Genomic DNA, 20,128 nt, shown 5'->3' with positions numbered 1-20,128 from the left:
CCCTCGCGGCCCGTCCTAGCAAAGCTAGCACCGGCCCCCGGCCCCATTAACTGGGGTTACGGTATGAGTCACCACGCCCCCCCACGTGCCATGGGGGGCTCGACCGTTATGCCGGAACACCGGCGTGCTAACGAGGCTGGTCAGGCCCCGGATTTTTTCTCGAGGTTTACTCCTCTATCCCGGTGGAGTGAATAACACTCCTAACGGATCCAGGCATCCGGGCGATTGAAGTCAGGGCCGCCAACCCCTACCAGCGATTGGGACAAGTCCCTAAGGAGTCGCTGGGCTCCTCTTGTTCCCTCCAGCGAGGGAACTGTGCGCTCTTAGCACCACAAGACGACTCCAGCGAGCCGCCCCATGGTGAGCCCCTTCACCACGACAAGGTGGCGCACGACGAAGGGGAACCTAACCTAACCTAACCTTTTTTTTTTTTTTTTTCTGGGAGGGGCAGGCCCCTCCCCGGGGGTGGGGAATCTTCCAAAGACACCCTCTGGCGTGCAATGGGAATATCCCTGCCAGAGGGTAGTGTTGGATTCGTCCGGAGGGGTGGTCTGCAACACCACCAGTTCCCCCGGACGCCTACCAACTAAACCCCACCCCCGTTGATTTGCCGTCAGCGGCCGTTATGGGGGGAGGCTGGGAACCGCAAACGCATACATCCAGCCATCCCCCCCGGCATGCCGGTTTCCCGGCATAAGAAAAACTTAGTGTGGGGAGAACTAAAGTTCTCCCCCCCCCTCGGTGCTACTCCAATTCCGGGCCGAGACCCGGTGGTCCACGCTGCGGGCGGCCCGCGTCCATACGCCGCGCCATAGCCGCCCGCAGGGGGCCAGAATCTTTGGGTTCGGTCAAACCTGACGACCCATTGGTCTCACTCCCAGGCCCGTGTGATGCCCTACCTAAGTCAGGCCGGGCCTGGAGGGACCTTGAACCATTGTGGCTCACCACCTCCGGCCTTACGGTCGGGGGAAACGCAAGCGCCTTAACCCGCCTTCCGGAGGAGGGAACCCACTCCTCAAATGGCGCAATGGTGAGAGGCAGGGGAATTCCCCCCACCCCCCCCTTTTTGCTCTTTTTCCAAATCGGGGGGCATAATGCCCCCCCCTCTCTACTCACCAGTGGGGAAGGGTAGGGCAAGCCCTCATCCCCCCCCACCCTCCTCAAAGCGGGCGGGGTTTTGTCCCCGACCCGTCGTCCGTTGTGTGGCAAGGGGAGGGACCCCCCCCGCGCCACACCCACCTATTTACCGCCTAGTGGGAAGGAGTAGTCGGACACCCCCCGACATCTCCCCTCCCCCCACCGGCCGAACATCCGACCCCTCCAACAGTAGGGGTTCGGGCGATTAGGCTTGGCAACGGAGGAGTCCTGAACATCCTTTCCGAGGAAAGCTTCCAGAGCGGGAACTCCTCCGCCAGCCTCTCGCCTATCCTCTCCAGCTCTCTGACCCCTTCCTCATGGTCAGGGCCAGAGTACCCAGCCTCCATCGACCACCAACCGGCATCCCGGGACGGGCGATGGAACACCAACTCGCCCGGATGCCGGTCCTCATAGATCCTCCAGAGAGCCCGCACCGCTCTCGTCATCCTTTCGGCAGAGGGGGGGGCCGAGTCGGGGGACCCCTCCCTCTCCCTCCGAGTGAGGGGCCTCCCCGTTTTCGGATCCCTCCACCTGTAGGCGACGCCGGCAGGGAACCAGATCCTCTCCCTGCGGCCCCCACTCCGCAGAGGGAGACGCCCCGCAGGGGAGGCAGCCTCCCCCACCTCGCGCTCCGTCACCATATCTCCTCCTTGGGCGGGAGGGGAGCCTTCGCTCACCCCTCCACCCATTCCCTCCTTCCCCCCCGCCTCGCCACCCTCCTTCTGGGAGGGGCGAGAGTGCCGGGGGGGGCTGTAATCCCCATCCTTCCCTCCCCTCTTGGGGAGGGGGGGGGTGGGAGGAGTGATCCCGTGAACCTGCTTCACCGGGACCTCCCCCCCCGATCCCTCCGCCTGCATTTGGGGGGGCCCAGAGCACCCCCCCTCCGGCAGATCCCTTTCCTCATTTCCCGGGGCGGGTATGGGGCCCAGGTCTTTTCTGGTCCTCCCACCTCCAGCCCCGGCTTCCCTCCTTCTTCTCACAGGGGTGGGACATAGTGGGGGGCTCTCTGTAACCCCCCCACTCCCATCCCCCGCTACCTCCTTTACAGGTGAGGGAATCGGCCTCTCCCCGGTCTCCCCCGCCGGGGCATCCCAGGGGACCGTCCCCCACCCGCCAACCACCTCCATTGCCTGGGGTAGATCGGGAGAAAGGGCGACAACAGGGATGGATCCATCCCCTCCCTCTCCCCCGTCCCCCAGGACTTTATCCTCCTTATCCCCCCCCTTTGGGGGCACCGCAGGGGGTACGGTGGCTTCCCCCCCTTGGTTTCCTCCAATTCGGGGCCCAGATGAGGGGGCTGGTCCTCCCCTCGCCCCTCTTCCTCTCCTTTTCCTTCGTCCCACTCTAGGTGGGACGACCGGGCAGCTGCGGCCACCTATTCGGTGGGCCGCACTCCTGCCCTCCTCCGCACAGGCCGGGCAGCTCGCCTTTCGTTGCGAGCATGCCCGGGCCATGTGCTCAGCTCCCCCGCAGTGGAGGCAGCAACCGCTACGCTCCACCGCTGAGGGGCACCTCCATCTTTCGTGCCCCCTGCGGAGGCACTTGAAACATCGAGGGGGGAGGGTGGAATCACCCTTCCCCCCTTTCTCCTCCTGACGGACGGGCTGCAGCCCCCCCTTCCTCCGTGTCTGCGTCCAGGCATCAACTTTGCCAGGCGCAGACACCCCCACCGTTTTGGAGGAGGGGGGCTTAGTACCCCTCCCTCCGGGATTTCCACCCCCTCCCTGCGGCACTTCTGTGCGCCCTCCGCGGATCTCCTCGATCACCACGAGGAGGACCCTCAAAAGTCTGTGGGCTTCTGCCCACAGTTCTCCATCCGCGGTAGCCATGTTGTTCAGGGCGCCCGCGTGGCACGCCCTGAACAGCCCGTCGAATGATGACGACAGGGGGGGCACCGGGACTGGATACCCCCCTCGCCGGCCTCTGGGGGTCCGACTCCCCTGAGGCGGTACCAAGGTCCTCTCTGTCGTCATTATTTTTATCATAAATTGTAATTTTTTAACAGAGTTTTCTTCTCCGGGTTTTTTATCGTGGTTTTCCTTCCACTAGGACGGTTGTCGACCAGAACTATCGAGCCCGTCCTGCCCGGGTCTTTTTATAGAGGTTGTTCCACCCTCGTAGCCCGTGTATGCAACAGTGCATACACCGGCCCCCGGCCCCAGACTTGGGGTTACGGTATACTGCGACTTATGTACTGTGGGGTTGCGCAACCCACCCACAGGGATCGTTCGGACCACACATTTTTAACGTCTCTGTGGCCATTCAGCCTTCGGCACGATACCTTCCACCTTGGCTTGAGACACCATCCTCGTCGTCCCGGACTCACACACACGAATCGGCGCGCACGCCCCACGGACCCCCGAAAAGCGACTGGCCCGCTCGGCGCACGCAATCGACCAGCCGGAGGGAGAACCCCCCCCGCCCACCCGCCCGCGTGAAGCCCGACATGCGCCGGCTCACGCGCGGCGGCACGCCCCGAAAGCGCGTCCCCGGAAGGAGCTCCGGTCCCGCAATGGAATGCGGATTCCCCCGAGGAACGCGTCCCGACACGGCCGCCGACACCCTCACCACCACATGCCAGCCCACAAGTGGGCCAAAGGCCCCCACCCGGGCGGGCGTGAATGAAAATGAGTGCGTGTAAGTGTGAGGAATGCATGTGAAAGTGTATGATGGTGAATGAGTGTATGTATGTGTATGCACTGCGGGAGATGGCAACCCATGCATCACCTCGATGCACGGGTGCCCCCCGCCGATGCATGCGTGACCCCCGACTTCCAAGCATCTTCGCTGCAGCGAAGTCGCCCAGAAAGTACGGGGGCCAAGTGTGTGCGTGTGATGTATGTGTGTATGAATGAATGCGAGGCACGGGGAGGGACGACCCCCGGCCGAGTATGCAAAGTCCGGGAACGACTGGGGGGGAGAGCTTGCGCACCTCCCCCCCATCCTCCAATGGTTTGATATCGGAGTTTTCCTTCTCCTAGGCCGACTGCCCACACAGGGCTAACGAGCTCGGCCTGCCCGGGTCTTTTTATAGAGGTTTTACCACCCTCGCGGCCCGTCCTAGCTAAGCTAGCACCGGCCCCCGGCCCCATTAACTGGGGTTACGGTGTGAGTCGCCACGCCCCCCCACGTGCCATGGGGGGCTCGACCGTTATGCCGAAACATCGGCGTGCTAACGAGGCTGGTCAGGCCCCGGATTTTTTCTCGAGGTTTACTCCTCTATCCCGGTGGAGTGAATAACACTCCTAACGGATCCGGGCCTCCGGGCGATTGAAGTCAGGGCCGCCAACCCCTACCGGCGAATCGGGCAAAAACCCTTGGGAGGTCGCCGGACCCCCTTTCCCCCTATTGGGGAAGCGTGTGCTCCCACTATCCCCGCAGAAGGAAACGCGCGCTCTTAGCACCCGCACCACCAGCAACCTAGTGGCACGGGTGAGCCCCCTCACCACGTCAAGGTGGCGCACGACGAGGGGGAACCTAACCTAACCTTTTTTTTTTTTTTTTTATTGGTTTGGGGCCCGACAAGTCGGAGCCCCTGGGGGTGGGGAAATCTTCTAAAGACCCCCCTCCGCGTGCAATGTGCAGTCCTAATGACCGCACTGCGGAAGGGGAGTGTGGGATTCACCACCCAGCGGAACTTTGCTGCGGTGGTGCCTACCCACTAAAACCCCACCCCCATTAAACGCTTATCGTCTCCTGCCATTAAGTGGGAGAGGGCTGGGTATCGCCAGTGGCATCCTTCCAGACTCTCCCTGGCATGCCGTTGTTTGGCTCCGCAATTCTCCCCCCCTTTTGGGAGGGGGGGTAGGAGGTTGCTCTCCTCCGTCTTTCGATTGTCTTCTTCTTGGGGGCTGAGGGGGAAGGGACAGGTGCCCAAGAGGGGCCCAATCTTCCTTCCCCCCTCTCCCCCTCTGACCCTCCTCACAGAGTTTAACCCTATATAGGTTATTACTCCGTGGGGGGCCTCTCTTCTACCCGCTTCTCCACTACCTTCACCTTGGTAGGGCGGGTGGGGGTGCTTGGTGCAGGTCTTTCCTCTCCCTCCTCCCCCTCTGTTACTCTTGCTCTCTTTTGTCCCGGAGTTGGGCCGCGTGGCTCAACCTCCATTGGGACTGTCTGAGGCTTTTCCGCCTCAACGCTGCCCCTAACTGGGACAGACGGTGTAGGCTCTGGATCCCTCTCCAAGGGGGGAGTTGTCCTTTCAGCAGGGGGGGTGGGCCCGTGATTGGGCTCCCCTCTACCTCCAGGTACAACTCCCCTTTCCTCCCTAGTAAGTTTTTTAGGTGGCTTCCAGCGGGGGGGAACTGGAGGACAGAGCTCCGCTCCCGCCCTATGGTTTGCCACCTTACCCCTTTTAGCACAGATTGGGCAGTGCGCAGGGACCTTGCACTGCGCCATCTTGTGTTCCTTCTCCCCGCAGTTCATGCAGCAGTCCGTCCTATCCTCATTGGACGGACAGCTCTGCCGCATGTGGCCACGGGCATGGCATCGGTAGCAGCGGGCTGGCCTACTTTTCAGCAAAACCACCTGGAAGGCGGTCCAGCCCGCTTTAATCCTACCCGCCTCTGCCGCTTTAACCACGGCTCTATCTGGACCCTGGGCCCAGATTGACCTTTTGCCCCTTATCAAGGGGTTCCAGGGTCCCAACTTAAACTCTTTTGGGGAACATTCCCCCACCTCCGCCAGGGCCTCCCGGATTTCTTCCGGGGTGACCGACTCCATGATCCCGGTTAGCCGTAGATCGAGTCGGCGCGACGGCCTCCTGATCGCAATGCTATCGGTATCACCAACAGCGATGCGGATCTCAGAGGCTAAGTATGAGGCTTTAGCCTCGGCATCCTCCCCCTTTCCTGGGATTTCCAGAAGAGCCCCCCCCCGAAGCTGGATTTCATCCGTAATTGGGTGATCCCCAGTTGTTCGAGGGAGATGCTCTCCTGCGCCTTCCTAATTACTCCGGAAAGAGTATCTGGCTCCTTCACGGAGATGAGGATAGCGGCGGAACGCGGCAGCCTCTTCTTCGCCTTCTTTATCGCAGTTTTGCGATCCATCTTCTTCCTCTCCTCCTTCTTCTGGGAGGCAGGGATTGCTGAAGGTGCTGGGGGGGCAGCCTGTGGGGCAGTATTAGCCCTTCTGCCACGCTTTCCCGCCACCGTGGCCCACGTTTCTGTGGGGGGATTACGTGGGTCTACGCCCGTTGATTCCCCCTCCGCTAACGGTCCTGCCGCATTTCCTGCCCCTGGTGGGGGATCCTCGGAAGGAGGGGGGGGAATTTCTCCCGCCCCTCTGCCACCTTCGGCTCTTTTCGCCTTCTTGGAGCCAGAGGCGTCCTTCTTTAAGGGGGCCTTTGTGGTCCTCTTCTTCTTCCGCTGCCCCTTCGCCCCCCTGCCAGGCGCAGTAGGGACAACATGGGAAGCAGAAGGGGGGAGGCGAGCCTCGCTTATTCCGCTCTCCAGTTTCTCCATCCTGCTGGTGAGGGTCTGGAGTGCCTCCATTATCCCCTTGAGAGAAATCTCAATGGGGATCTGTGGGACAGAGTCACACTCCATTCCCTCATCTCTTCCTCCTTCCTGGGCTGGAGATATCTCCTCAACCCCGTCCGTGCTTGGACGGGGAAGGGGAGAAACCCCCCTTGTGGGAGAGGGCATCGGCTCGCATGGCTGACGCCTTCCTTCTCTCTCCCTCTCTCTCTCTCTTTCTCTCATTTCCGCCAGATCGACTCTCTGCAGTTTCATCTGCGTGTCGATCTGACGGACTTGGGCCTTGAGGGTCGCGTTGCTCCTCTTTTCGGCAAGGTATCTGGCCTTCCAGAAACCTGGGTCTCCGCCGTGGGCTGCCCTGCTCGTCAGGGTCTTGAGCACTTCCCTCAGGACGAATACGTTCATTTTAATTCGTCCGCTTTGTTGGCCTCTTATGTTCCTTGAACATTGCCTGATCTGCTCGATGGTGAGGAGCTTCCGGTCGAAACTTTTATAAAGTTCCTCCGTAGAGCCCCTCTCCATCTTTTGGATACTCCGCGCTGCCTCCCGCTTTTGCGGACCAGTCAGCGACGGAGGCACCACTTCTATCTCCTCTTCTTCGGAGGCCGTCTCTCCCCGAACCACCATTTCTAACTCCTCTGTTTCCGAGTCAATGAATGGGCCTGTCCCATCTTTCCTCGGTCTCCCTTGTGCCCTTCGGGCCGACGCGAATCTCTTTGACGGGTCCGTCCTTTCCCCGGCAGGGACCCAACTGGGTATTCCCGTCGAGGTTGATGGGGGGGCCGTGGTCCCATCCTCCATTCCCTCATCCTCTCCTGAGGTGATGAGGCAGTCCTCGAAATCCACAGTAGGTGGGGGTAAACCCTCCACCTGTGTGGATGGACCCGGTTGAGGGTCTTCCGTCCTGGACGTGGTCGGAGGGAGGGTAGTAGCCCCATTGGGCTCCCCACTCTCCTTCCCTCCCAGAGACAGGGAGACGGGGTCTTCCGTCCCGGGCGTAGCTGGAGGGGGGGTAGAAGCCCTCACGGGTTCCCCCTCCTCCATCTCATCCGTGGACAGGGAGATGGGGGTCTCGGCCCCCTCCCTCTCAGCCGTCCCCTCATCCTCCTCCTCCGAGGATGATGATGGGTAGGTACAAGGCTTGTACCTTTTTCTCCTCCCCCTTCCCTCCTCTTCCTGCTTGTCCATCTTTTCCCGGTTTCCCCGGAACGCGAGCGGCTTTCCTCCCCCTTTCAATCCCGTGGGATTGAGAGTTTCATCCTCATTCCCACTCCTCCAGAATTCGGCGGTACCCGGTATCCATGGGATACCGAGTTGCTCGAGCCTCTTTGTAGCTCGGCTGTCCTCCTGCATGGTTGGGGGAAGATCATCTCCCAACAATTCAGCGACGGATACAAAAAGTTCCGCCGCAAAAACCTCAGGGACATCTTCGGTTTTTATACCGAGTTTGCGGTATGACCAGGCTGCCGCCCGCAAGATTCCCTCATAGGCCTCCCTCTTATCCCACTCTCGGATAAAGTCGAATGCTTTGGTAAGGGCACTCGACAATGTTTCCGGGGATACTCCAGCGGGGAACGATTCATCCCAAACCTTGTATTTCACAAGGTGTGGTTTCGCCGTTTCGTACCCTTGTTCATCCTCATCATGATAGGCCAGAAAGGCCCAGAGCGAATAGAAACTCTTCTTGAGCCTATTCGCCTCTGCCTCACTCTCTTTGAATAGAAAATGGGAGGTGGCTATCCCCGTAGCGGCATCACTAACCGCCTTGAGGATTCTCCTCATCCTTATCATCGCGGTAGTATTTTCCACCTTCTCGCCCGCGGAGCACGAGACGGCTGGCCCTTCGTATGATGACGACGTACTGGGAGCAGGGACAATACCCCCAGATACGCCGGCCTCCGGGATCCGAAGCCCATCGGCAGTCTCCAATCTCTCTTCTTCCATGAAGATCCATAAATTGTAATTTTTTAACGAAGTTGTCTTCTTCGGGTTATTTATCGTGGTTTTCCTTCCACTAGGACGGTTGTCGACCAAGACTGACGAGCCCGTCCTGCCCGGATCTTTTTATAGAGGTTTTGTCTCCCTCGCGGCCCGTGCAAGCTCAGTGCAAGCACCGGCCCCCGGCCCCAATAAATTGGGGTTACGGTCTACCACCCCAGCAATAATGCCAGGGTGTCCTCCCTCTGTCGCTCCCCTTCACGCCCGCGTACTCAGGGACCACGTCCCCGAGCCGTTTGAGCGGAGAGGGGGAGCCACCCTTGTGGGACACCGCTTTCCCTCCATGCCAGACGGCATGTCCTGAAAAGGACATCCGCCCGAGACACAGAGGGAACCGGCACCCACATCCACCCCTTTAGACGGGGCCACCGAAGTGACCCCACCAAAGACCCGTCCCGCCGGAGCAGCAGCCCCGGCCAAGACAGGCCTCCACCACGGGGGGAGCACCCCCCTGGCCAGCCGCCCCACTGGGCTAACGAGCCTGGCCGCCCGTGCATGGAGGGGAGATAGAAATCTCCCCCTAACGGTGCCATGCCACCGGGGGTTTGAAGTCAGAGTCCCCGTCTCCTACCAGCGATTGGGACAAGTCCCTAAGGAGTCGCTGGGCTCCTCTTGTTCCCTCCAGCGAGGGAACTGTGCGCTCTTGGCACCACAAGAACGACCCTTCCAGCGTAGCCGCCCCATGGTGAGCCCCTTCACCACGACAAGGTGGCGCACGACGAAGGGGAACCTAACCTAACCTTTTTTTTTTTTTTTTTTTTTTTTGGTTTGGGGCCCGACAAGTCGGAGCCCCTGGGGGTGGGGAAATCTTCTAAAGACCCCCCTCCGCGTGCAATGTGCAGTCCTAATGACCGCACTGCGGAAGGGGAGTGTGGGATTCACCACCCAGCGGAACTTTGCTGCGGTGGTGCCTACCCACTAAAACCCCACCCCCATTAAACGCTTATCGTCTCCTGCCATTAAGTGGGAGAGGGCTGGGTATCGCCAGTGGCATCCTTCCAGACTCTCCCTGGCATGCCGTTGTTTGGCTCCGCAATTCTCCCCCCCTTTGGGGAGGGGGGGTAGGAGGTTGCTCTCCTCCGTCTTTCGATTGTCTTCTTCTTGGGGGCTGAGGGGGAAGGGACAGGTGCCCAAGAGGGGCCCAATCTTCCTTCCCCCCTCTCCCCCTCTGACCCTCCTCACAGAGTTTAACCCTATATAGGTTATTACTCCGTGGGGGGCCTCTCTTCTACCCGCTTCTCCACTACCTTCACCTTGGTAGGGCGGGTGGGGGTGCTTGGTGCAGGTCTTTCCTCTCCCTCCTCCCCCTCTGTTACTCTTGCTCTCTTTTGTCCCGGAGTTGGGCCGCGTGGCTCAACCTCCATTGGGATTGTCTGAGGCTTTTCCGCCTCAACGCTGCCCCTAACTGGGACAGACGGTGTAGGCTCTGGATCCCTCTCCAAGGGGGGAGTTGTCCTTTCAGCAGGGGGGTGGGCCCGTGATTGGGCTCCCCTCTACCTCCAGGTACAACTCCCCTTTCCTCCCTAGTAAGTTTTTTAGGTGGCTTCCAGCGGGGGGGAACTGGAGGACAGAGCTCCGCTCCCGCCCTATGGTTTGCCACCTTACCCCTTTTAGCACAGATTGGGCAGTGCGCAGGGACCTTGCACTGCGCCATCTTGTGTTCCTTCTCCCCGCAGTTCATGCAGCAGTCCGTCCTATCCTCATTGGACGGACAGCTCTGCCGCATGTGGCCACGGGCATGGCATCGGTAGCAGCGGGCTGGCCTACTTTTCAGCAAAACCACCTGGAAGGCGGTCCAGCCCGCTTTAATCCTACCCGCCTCTGCCGCTTTAACCACGGCTCTATCTGGACCCTGGGCCCAGATTGACCTTTTGCCCCTTATCAAGGGGTTCCAGGGTCCCAACTTAAACTCTTTTGGGGAACATTCCCCCACCTCCGCCAGGGCCTCCCGGATTTCTTCCGGGGTGACCGACTCCATGATCCCGGTTAGCCGTAGATCGAGTCGGCGCGACGGCCTCCTGATCGCAATGCTATCGGTATCACCAACAGCGATGCGGATCTCAGAGGCTAAGTATGAGGCTTTAGCCTCGGCATCCTCCCCCTTTCCTGGGATTTCCAGAAGAGCCCCCCCCCGAAGCTGGATTTCATCCGTAATTGGGTGATCCCCAGTTGTTCGAGGGAGATGCTCTCCTGCGCCTTCCTAATTACTCCGGAAAGAGTATCTGGCTCCTTCACGGAGATGAGGATAGCGGCGGAACGCGGCAGCCTCTTCTTCGCCTTCTTTATCGCAGTTTTGCGATCCATCTTCTTCCTCTCCTCCTTCTTCTGGGAGGCAGGGATTGCTGAAGGTGCTGGGGGGGCAGCCTGTGGGGCAGTATTAGCCCTTCTGCCACGCTTTCCCGCCACCGTGGCCCACGTTTCTGTGGGGGGATTACGTGGGTCTACGCCCGTTGATTCCCCCTCCGCTAACGGTCCTGCCGCATTTCCTGCCCCTGGTGGGGGATCCTCGGAAGGAGGGGGGGGAATTTCTCCCGCCCCTCTGCCACCTTCGGCTCTTTTCGCCTTCTTGGAGCCAGAGGCGTCCTTCTTTAAGGGGGCCTTTGTGGTCCTCTTCTTCTTCCGCTGCCCCTTCGCCCCCCTGCCAGGCGCAGTAGGGACAACATGGGAAGCAGAAGGGGGGAGGCGAGCCTCGCTTATTCCGCTCTCCAGTTTCTCCATCCTGCTGGTGAGGGTCTGGAGTGCCTCCATTATCCCCTTGAGAGAAATCTCAATGGGGATCTGTGGGACAGAGTCACACTCCATTCCCTCATCTCTTCCTCCTTCCTGGGCTGGAGATATCTCCTCAACCCCGTCCGTGCTTGGACGGGGAAGGGGAGAAACCCCCCTTGTGGGAGAGGGCATCGGCTCGCATGGCTGACGCCTTCCTTCTCTCTCCCTCTCTCTCTCTCTTTCTCTCATTTCCGCCAGATCGACTCTCTGCAGTTTCATCTGCGTGTCGATCTGACGGACTTGGGCCTTGAGGGTCGCGTTGCTCCTCTTTTCGGCAAGGTATCTGGCCTTCCAGAAACCTGGGTCTCCGCCGTGGGCTGCCCTGCTCGTCAGGGTCTTGAGCACTTCCCTCAGGACGAATACGTTCATTTTAATTCGTCCGCTTTGTTGGCCTCTTATGTTCCTTGAACATTGCCTGATCTGCTCGATGGTGAGGAGCTTCCGGTCGAAACTTTTATAAAGTTCCTCCGTAGAGCCCCTCTCCATCTTTTGGATACTCCGCGCTGCCTCCCGCTTTTGCGGACCAGTCAGCGACGGAGGCACCACTTCTATCTCCTCTTCTTCGGAGGCCGTCTCTCCCCGAACCACCATTTCTAACTCCTCTGTTTCCGAGTCAATGAATGGGCCTGTCCCATCTTTCCTCGGTCTCCCTTGTGCCCTTCGGGCCGACGCGAATCTCTTTGACGGGTCCGTCCTTTCCCCGGCAGGGACCCAACTGGGTATTCCCGTCGAGGTTGATGGGGGGGCCGTGGTCCCATCCTCCATTCCCTCATCCTCTCCTGAGGTGATGAGGCAGTCCTCGAAATCCACAGTAGGTGGGGGTAAACCCTCCACCTGTGTGGATGGACCCGGTTGAGGGTCTTCCGTCCTGGACGTGGTCGGAGGGAGGGTAGTAGCCCCATTGGGCTCCCCACTCTCCTTCCCTCCCAGAGACAGGGAGACGGGGTCTTCCGTCCCGGGCGTAGCTGGAGGGGGGGTAGAAGCCCTCACGGGTTCCCCCTCCTCCATCTCATCCGTGGACAGGGAGATGGGGGTCTCGGCCCCCTCCCTCTCAGCCGTCCCCTCATCCTCCTCCTCCGAGGATGATGATGGGTAGGTACAAGGCTTGTACCTTTTTCTCCTCCCCCTTCCCTCCTCTTCCTGCTTGTCCATCTTTTCCCGGTTTCCCCGGAACGCGAGCGGCTTTCCTCCCCCTTTCAATCCCGTGGGATTGAGAGTTTCATCCTCATTCCCACTCCTCCAGAATTCGGCGGTACCCGGTATCCATGGGATACCGAGTTGCTCGAGCCTCTTTGTAGCTCGGCTGTCCTCCTGCATGGTTGGGGGAAGATCATCTCCCAACAATTCAGCGACGGATACAAAAAGTTCCGCCGCAAAAACCTCAGGGACATCTTCGGTTTTTATACCGAGTTTGCGGTATGACCAGGCTGCCGCCCGCAAGATTCCCTCATAGGCCTCCCTCTTATCCCACTCTCGGATAAAGTCGAATGCTTTGGTAAGGGCACTCGACAATGTTTCCGGGGATACTCCAGCGGGGAACGATTCATCCCAAACCTTGTATTTCACAAGGTGTGGTTTCGCCGTTTCGTACCCTTGTTCATCCTCATCATGATAGGCCAGAAAGGCCCAGAGCGAATAGAAACTCTTCTTGAGCCTATTCGCCTCTGCCTCACTCTCTTTGAATAGAAAATGGGAGGTGGCTATCCCCGTAGCGGCATCACTAACCGCCTTGAGGATTCTCCTCATCCTTATCATCGCGGTAGTATTTTCCACCTTCTCGCCCGCGGAGCACGAGACGGCTGGCCCTTCGTATGATGACGACGTACTGGGAGCAGGGACAATACCCCCAGATACGCCGGCCTCCGGGATCCGAAGCCCATCGGCAGTCTCCAATCTCTCTTCTTCCATGAAGATCCATAAATTGTAATTTTTTAACGAAGTTGTCTTCTTCGGGTTATTTATCGTGGTTTTCCTTCCACTAGGACGGTTGTCGACCAAGACTGACGAGCCCGTCCTGCCCGGATCTTTTTATAGAGGTTTTGTCTCCCTCGCGGCCCGTGCAAGCTCAGTGCAAGCACCGGCCCCCGGCCCCAATAAATTGGGGTTACGGTCTACCACCCCAGCAATAATGCCAGGGTGTCCTCCCTCTGTCGCTCCCCTTCACGCCCGCGTACTCAGGGACCACGTCCCCGAGCCGTTTGAGCGGAGAGGGGGAGCCACCCTTGTGGGACACCGCTTTCCCTCCATGCCAGACGGCATGTCCTGAAAAGGACATCCGCCCGAGACACAGAGGGAACCGGCACCCACATCCACCCCTTTAGACAGGGCCACCGAAGTGACCCCACCAAAGACCCGTCCCGCCGGAGCAGCAGCCCCGGCCAAGACAGGCCTCCACCACGGGGGGAGCACCCCCCTGGCCAGCCGCCCCACTGGGCTAACGAGCCTGGCCGCCCGTGCATGGAGGGGAGATAGAAATCTCCCCCTAACGGTGCCATGCCACCGGGGGTTTGAAGTCAGAGTCCCCGTCTCCTACCAGCGATTGGGACAAGTCCCTAAGGAGTCGCTGGGCTCCTCTTGTTCCCTCCAGCGAGGGAACTGTGCGCTCTTGGCACCGCAGGAACGACCCTTTCAGCGTAGCCGCCCCATGGTGAGCCCTCTCACCACGACAAGGTGGCGCACGACGAGAGGGAACCTAACCTAACCTTTTTTTTTTTTTTTTTATTGGTTTGGGGCCCGACAAGTCGGAGCCCCTGGGGGTGGGGAAATCTTCTAAAGACCCCCCTCCGCGTGCAATGTGCAGTCCTAATGACCGCACTGCGGAAGGGGAGTGTGGGATTCACCACCCAGCGGAACTTTGCTGCGGTGGTGCCTACCCACTAAAACCCCACCCCCATTAAACGCTTATCGTCTCCTGCCATTAAGTGGGAGAGGGCTGGGTATCGCCAGTGGCATCCGTCCAGACTCTCCCTGGCATGCCGTTGTTTGGCTCCGCAATTCTCCCCCCCTTTTGAGAGGGGGGGTAGGAGGTTGCCCTCCTCCGTCTTTCAATTGTCTTCTTCTTGGGGGCTGAGGGGGAAGGGACAGGTGCCCAAAAGGGGCCCAATCTTCCCTCCCCCCTCTCCCCCTGACCCACTCCGCGAGACGACAATCTAGTTAATAGACCGCCGTCCCGCGGGGGGCCTATCTTCTTTGGGGAGGAGAGGGGTATAAAGTCCCTCTCTCCCCCAAGGGTCCACCCGGCCTGGCCCTAACGGGGTCAGGCCTTCGGAGACCTCCCTCTGCGCAGCAGTCTGCTGCCAATCCCCCTACTCCCGGGAACCTCTGCGTCCCCGACACCAGTCAGGGAGCACAACTGCCCACGGAAGAGGGGGTTGTCCTGCTTGGCCATTAGGGCCTTAAGGTCCCTTTCCCTAGTGGGTGGGGGCCATTCTGGGCGGGGGAATCGAGTGCAAAGCATTCGACTCCCTTCCGCTCTATTTTGCACCGAGGTCTGCAGGTCCACCTCCCCCCAGTTTATACCTTGGGGACAGGCCTCGGTGCATACCGTCTTCAGGGCAATGAGTTCCCTAAGTTTTCTCAGGAAACCCACCGCCCTTTTACGGAGCTCTGTGGGGCCAGTTGGTGGGCCTCGAAAGAGGAACTGGAGGATTACTCCTCTTTCCTCCTCCAGATTGGCACCCCACAGGTCCGGCCTATGAGTCTTTGGAAGACTCATTTCCCTTAGGATGCCTTCGCAGGCATCCATCATTCCTAGGGAGTTCTCGTGGAAGCACATTACCTCCACTTCGAACTCCCTAAAGAAGTCGGTCTGCAGGGGATCCCACGAGCCGCCACTCGGCAATGCGGGTCCCGCATCCTCCTCCTTCCTCTTCTTTGGAGGTGGGGACTTTGTCCTCACCTCTTTCTCCGCAGGTGAAGGCTTCAGGGGAGTTTCCTCCTCCTTCTCCTTCACCTGTATCTCCAGGGGTGGGGAGTTAATCCCCACCACTTCCTCAACCACCATCCCCATTATCGGGACTGGTGGGGGGGAAGGATTAGCCTCCCCCTCATCATCCGTTACCACTCCCGCCACTGGGGGTGGTAGGGGGGGACGAGTCCCCCCCTTCTCCTCAACCTCCATTACTGGAGGCGATAGGGAGGGACAGGTCCCCCCCTCCTCCTCAACCTCCATTGCTGAAGGTGATGGGGGGGGACAAGCCCCCCCTTCCTTCTCAACTCCCACTGCGGGAGGCAGCAGGGGGGGGACAATCCCCCCCACATCTGGTCCACCTCGAACAGGTTCCAGGGGGGGATCTGTCCCCCCCTTTCCCCTCTTCTTCCTTCTTCTTCGTCTCCCCCTAGGGGGGACGATCGGGCAGGTGCGGCCACCAATCCGGTGGGCCGCATCCTTGCCCGCTTCCTTGCAAGCCGGGCAGCTCGCCCTCCTCTGCGAGCATACCCGGGCTTGATGGCCGGCACCCCCGCAGTGGAGGCAGCAATTGCTGCGATCCACCGCTAAGGGGCACCGCCATTTTTCGTGCCCCCTGAGGAGGCACTTAAAACATCTAGGAGGGGGAGTGACCTCCCCTCCCTTTTCCACCTTTTTTTCGGGCATAAGCCCTTCCCTCCTCTGGGTCTGCGTCCCAACGCTACGTACGTTGGGAGCAGACCCTTTCCTCGCTATAGAGGAATAGGAGGGTAGTCCCCCCTTTCCTCCGGGGCATTTGCCCCCACTGTTGGGCGCTTGCGCGCTGCGTCCTCGGATCTCCTCGAGGAGGGTGAGGAGAACCCGTATTGTTCTGAGGGCCTCGGCCCACAGATCGCCTTCCGCGGTAGCTCGTTCGTCCAGGGCGCCCGCGTGGCACGCCCTGGATGGCCCGTCGCACGATGACGACGAGGGGGGCACCGGGACCGGATACCCCCCGCGCCGGCCCCTGGGGGTCCGAATCCCCTGGGGCGGTAAGGTCGTCCTCTTCGTCGTCATTGTGTTTATCATAGTTGTTATTTGTTAACAGAGTTGTCTTCTCCGGGTTTTTTATCGTGGTTTTCCTTCCACTAGGACGGTTGCCTACCAAGGTTGACGAGCCCGTCCTGCCCGGGTTTTTTAATCGGAGTTCTTCCTTCTCCTAAGGCATGCTCTTAGCCCCTTGCTTCACCCCAATCCATCCTGGGACCAGCGTCCCGATCCGGAAAGGGAGATCATCAGCGTGGTCTACCCCAATCCATCCTGGGGCCGAAGCCCCGATCCGGAAAGGGAGATCATCGACCAGGGGAGCCCTGGCACCACGACAAGGTGGCACGCCATCGCCAGGGAACCTAACCTAACCTAACCTAACCTAACCTAACCTAACCTTTTTTTTTTTTTTTTTTTTTTTTTTTCGCAAGGAGGGAAAATCTTCGAAAGACTCCCCGCAGCCCGTACTGCGGGGGAGTGCGGGATTCCCTCGCGGCTCTCGTCCTAACCAAAGGTCAGGACACCGCGAGGACCTACCCGCTAAAAACCCTCCTTGTTGGAAACAGGCCCTGCTGTTAAGTAGGGGTTAGAGCGGAAGACCCAGAGGGTATGACGTCACCCCAACCCCACAGCTGTTCTCTTCCGAGATCGTTCTTAGTCGGGCTTTCCTTCTGGGTTGTTCCCCAGTTTGGTCTCTCTTTCTGTAATGTAGATTGAGACACCGTATCTCATGTAAGATTTCTCTTACTAACCTCCTAACGTATACTGTTTCAAGTACCTTGAATACAGTGTAGGAGTTTGATATGCCAATGTGGAGAGATGGGAATGAATTTAGGGAAGATCTATGTCCATCCCTTGATCTCTTCTCTCCCTCTCTCTTTCTGCCTCCTCCTTAGCCCTCATTACCCTTCCACAGAAGGCAATGAAGGCTTTCCATTTTACTTTATCACCGAGGATCACAGCTATAATTGATGGCAGATCGAGGCCGGTTCTTCTATTCAGCACACCCCGCAGTTCCGCCCTCTCCTCGTCCCAGGCCGAGCAGGACTCCAGGGTGTGCTGGGCCGTGTCTGGTCCTCCTCCGCAATGTTCGCAGCTTGAGGATGTGGCTCTTTTCCTCTTGTATAAGTAATCCTGGAAACAGCCGTGTCCAGAGATCACTTGTGTGCTGTGGAAGTTGATGTATCCTTCAGCTCTCTCGTACCATTCTTTGAAACAGGGCAGGATGGCCTGGGTTGTTCTCAGGCCTGAGGTGCGATATTTGTTCCTTACCCTGTTTCTCCATTCCTCTAAGGCTTCTCGCTTAGCCTGGATACATAGTCTGACTTTGGCCGCGTGTTCCAGTGGTGCACCCTCTCGGTCCAAGTTTTTCGACTGTATGTACACTCGACGTAGAGCGAGTGCAATCAGATCCAGCGGTATTTGACGCGCCAGGATCATTGCCGCCACGAATGATATTGTGCGATACCCGCAACACAATCTCAAGGAAATTTTCCTTTGTAATTTGAATATTTCCATTTTTGTTGCAGCGTTTCCGGTTAAGTCTGCTGCCCACACCGGAGCACCGTATAGCAGAACGGAATGGATCACGTTAGCGTACAACCTTCTTATTTGCTCCTTTGGACCCTTCAAATTTGGCATTATGCCAGAGAGAGCAGAGAACATTTTTTCAGCTTTGGGAATGGCAGTCGCGAAATGTGGCGCAAACTTCCAATCCCCGTCTAGTGTGACACCCAGATATCGCATGGTGTGTTTGATTTTTACTAATTCGCCCTTTACCAGTATGAAGACTGCTTGATTTTTTGTAGCGCTAGTTGGAAAGGCCATTGCTTCGGTTTTTGCAGGAGCTACTCTTAATCCTATTTTCTCAATTTCCAGGACCAGTGAGGCTACCGCGAGTTCCGCCCTACACGCCGCTTCTCGGATGGTGTGTCCAGAGGTAAGTAATACCGTATCGTCCGCGTAACACAATACCGTGCACATTTCCAGCTTGTCGGCAGATTCCAGTACCTTGTCATACCCTATGTTCCATAGGGTAGGACCCAGAGCTGACCCTTGAGGAACCCCCCGATTGACTTTCTTCTTGGCAGTTTCACCATGTTGGTTTATGTATACCAGCCATCTGTTGCTCAGGTAGTCTTTGATTATTTCCAACAGGTAAACGGGAAATCTCTTCCTTCTCATTGCCCGAAGAATGACGCTCCATGGCAGTGAGTTGAATGCGTTGGCGATATCCAACCCCACTGCCAGCACCACTCGTCCTTGCTCTCTCTGTTCCTGTACAAATGCCCGTAGACGAAGGATGGCATCTATCGTTGATCTGCCTTCTCTGAATCCGTATTGTTCATCGGATAATCCATCTGTGTCCCGAAGGTAAGTATTGATTCGACCGACTATTAATCTCTCCAAGACTTTTCCAGATTCATCTAGGAGGCAGATAGGTCTGTAGCAAGTCGGGTCATCCATTCGGCCTTCTTTTTTCCGAAGAAGAACCAAGTTCGCGATCTTCCAGCTTTTCGGGAATTTGCCTTCTTTTAGGCACGAATTGCAACATCTCGTCCAGGCGGAGAGCAAGTTTTTAGATGTACCGAGTAGTACTGATCCAAGTATACCTCCCGGACCAGGGGCTTTGTTCCCTTGTATCTTTTTTAGGGCAAGCTTCACCTCTGATTCCTGAACGTCCCACTCCGGCTGCCAGGTGAACCGTTCTCTTTGAGATTCCCGACATCCATCGCCCGGCGGGAAAAGTACTTCAAGTATTCTCTCCACCGTGTTCGACGGAAGTGCGGCAGCTATCGGTATGGTCTGCGGCTTCATTTTCTTGGTTACTATGCGGAACGGTCGTCCCCAGGGATCCCGGTCAATCGTTTCCGTTAGTTTGCACCATGCATCGTTCTTGGCCTTTCTTATGACCAAACGCAGTTTTCTTTGTACTTCTGTGTATTTCCTTTCAACAGAGATTCTTTCGTTGTCTGATTTTCCTTTTCTTTTCCTCGTTCTTGTGAGTATCCTTCTTATTTCCTTGCATTCTTCTCGTGCTGCTGCTGTTTCTTCATTCCACCAATATGTATTCCTCTGTCTGATCTTGCGGATTCTCGGCATAGCTACGTCAGAGGCTTCGCTCAGTGCGTTGTCCAGCCAGTCAGCCTGTTCCGTTGCGTCTTTATCCGGATGTTCTCTATTGCTCCACAGTTTGATCATAATTGCAGCCGTTAACCTATCGTTGTTTAGCTTCTTACCGTTCCATTTGGGAAATCGGAGTTTGGATTCTTTTAACCTATCCCTCACGCGATCCAGAGAGGCACCCAAAACTGTTCTCACATACAAGTGATCTGAGGCGGTAGGGTTTTCCTGATCCACGTAGCAATTTTGTATTTTTCTGAGCATTGCTGGGTTTGCCCATACCAAATCCACCGTTGATCGACCTTGTGTTCTAACGCATGTGGGCGTCTTATCCTTGTTAAGTAGCGTAAGGCCTCTACCAGCAGCCCAGTCTGCCAGCATTTCTCCTCTAGTTGTGCTCTTTCTATCCCATTGTAGGGATCTGGCGTTAAAATCACCTAACATTAATATTGGTCTTCTCATATTGGGATCTATTATCATGCTTACCGAGCTAAGAAAACCCCTGAAGTTCACTTTTTTCCTCGGCGGGCAATAGCATCCCACAACTAGATAACCACCCCAGTCTATCGCTATCCAGTTGTTTGTTCTTTCGATCAAGTTGCAAGGGAGATTATCCCCTACGTCACCACCCCCCCAAGTGATAGCCACCCTGGGAGGGTTTCCTATTGAGCCCCACCATTTGGAATTCTCC

General features: G+C 57.9%; 1 protein-coding gene across 6 annotated transcripts in view; it reads right to left on the bottom strand.

The window, feature by feature from the left end:
* Positions 1-20,128, bottom strand: part of LOC137001143 (uncharacterized) — a 44,359-nt gene that overhangs the window by 20,330 nt on the left and 3,901 nt on the right. For 4 of the 6 annotated variants that reach the window (XM_067359427.1, XM_067359430.1, XM_067359429.1 and 1 more), the window contains exon 2: positions 16,677-16,711. The exons of 1 other annotated variant lie outside the window; for it this stretch is intronic. The gene's annotated coding sequence lies outside the window, so the exon portion shown is untranslated. Of the gene's footprint in view, positions 1-3,716; positions 4,625-16,676; positions 16,712-20,128 lie in introns of those variants that run through there. One more of the 6 variants, XR_010891266.1, reaches the window with a different exon arrangement.

The sequence above is a fragment of the Linepithema humile genome, chromosome 7 (assembly GCF_040581485.1).
Source record: "Linepithema humile isolate Giens D197 chromosome 7, Lhum_UNIL_v1.0, whole genome shotgun sequence".
Lineage (NCBI taxonomy): Eukaryota > Metazoa > Arthropoda > Insecta > Hymenoptera > Formicidae > Linepithema > Linepithema humile.
The sequence above is the reverse complement of the archived record's forward strand: the minus strand, read 5'-3'. Positions and strand labels throughout refer to the sequence as shown.